This window comes from Leptonychotes weddellii, chromosome 4, assembly GCF_054177405.1.
Source record: "Leptonychotes weddellii isolate Sample4059 chromosome 4, ASM5417740v2, whole genome shotgun sequence".
Lineage (NCBI taxonomy): Eukaryota > Metazoa > Chordata > Mammalia > Carnivora > Phocidae > Leptonychotes > Leptonychotes weddellii.
In genome coordinates this window covers 86,879,941-86,881,446 of record NC_138372.1, presented here as the reverse complement: position 1 = coordinate 86,881,446, position 1,506 = coordinate 86,879,941, and positions in this window count along the sequence as shown.

The window sequence follows — 1,506 nt, the reverse complement described above, 5'->3', positions numbered from 1 at the left end:
GGAAGGTATACTTTGTTACTTTTGTCCACATAACTTTGTTTTGGATATCTTTAGGTCGTCTGAATGACATCTATGGAGACTACAAATACACCTACTGGGCATGTGGTGTGATCCTCATTATAGCAGGCATCTATCTCTTCATTGGCATGGGCATCAATTATCAACTTGTGGCAAAAGAGCAGAAAGCAGAGAAGCAGCAGAAAAAGGAAAGTAAAGAGGAGAAGCCAAAAGAAGTTATTAAAGCAGCAGAATCTACAGAACAGAGAGGCCCATGAGGCCCCAAAGAGGAGAAACTTCCCATCTGAATCATGAATAACCAGAGGAGCTTTGGACCAAAAGTACCTGAAAAATTCTACTGAATCATGTTCTATTAGGGCTGCTCATCATGGTCATGGGACATTTGTGTGGAAGTCCTACGGATGAGGGAGCAGAAGGCTAGCTGAGGACAAAGCACAAGCTGACACCCTGCAACCGCCCTGCTCCCCCACTCCTGAATGGAATACATGTGACGTTCCTCCAGGAAGCTCCCAACTGTCTCAGTGTTAATGCCTGACTAGAGGGAAAAACAACCTTAACTATGGCAAGGCCTCCAGTATCTTGTAGGTCCTCTTTAGCATATGAAAGTTCTTTAGAAAACCTCTTTTCCTTACCTCCCCCAACCCCATAGTATATAATCAGCCACCCCTCACAACCCCGGTGCAGCAGCTCTTTCTGTCCACGGGTCCTGTCCCCGGGCTTTAATAAAACCACCATTTTGCACCAAAGATGTCTCAAGAATTCTTTCCTGGTCATTGGCTCCAGACCTCATCCCACTAAACCCACCTGTATTCAAGAACTACATCAATACCAAGTGTCCATTGATGGGATTTTTATTTCATGCCTTTACAGCAGTCATAATGCATTTGTCACATCCTTTGGGGTCAGGGGATTTACAAAAGATAACAGATGGTAATCGCTTCTATTTGAAGTCATATTTATTAAGGTATACTTTACATACAGGATAAATCTCTTTTATAAGACTAAAGTTTGATGAACGGTATTTGTATAAATAACTCCCACCCCCATAGAGAACATTTCAAACAACCAAGATAATTCCCTCCAGCCTCTTGGCGGTCACTTCCTTTCTCTTTACCTACAGCTCCTGGCGACCACTGATCTGATTTCTGTCCCCTATAGTTTTGCCTTTTCCAGAACAGAATAAATGAAATCACAAGGCATGTAGCTGGCATAATAAGAAATATATATCTGGTCTTTGTCCCTAGTTCCTGGTACACTGTTCCTAAAACCCTTGGATTTCCGAAGTGATGAGTGTCTTCTGCATGCTAATTAGATGACTGGTGGCTGGAACCCCCTAGATAGCTTCAAGAATGAGGCTGGTCTCCAGAAAGAACAAGGCATGACTAGAGGGTAGGAACTTCCAGCCCCTGCCCGTGACCCCTTGTGGAAGTTGAGTTCAATTACTAAGAGCTAATGATTTAATCAGTTGTGTCCATGTAATGAAACCTC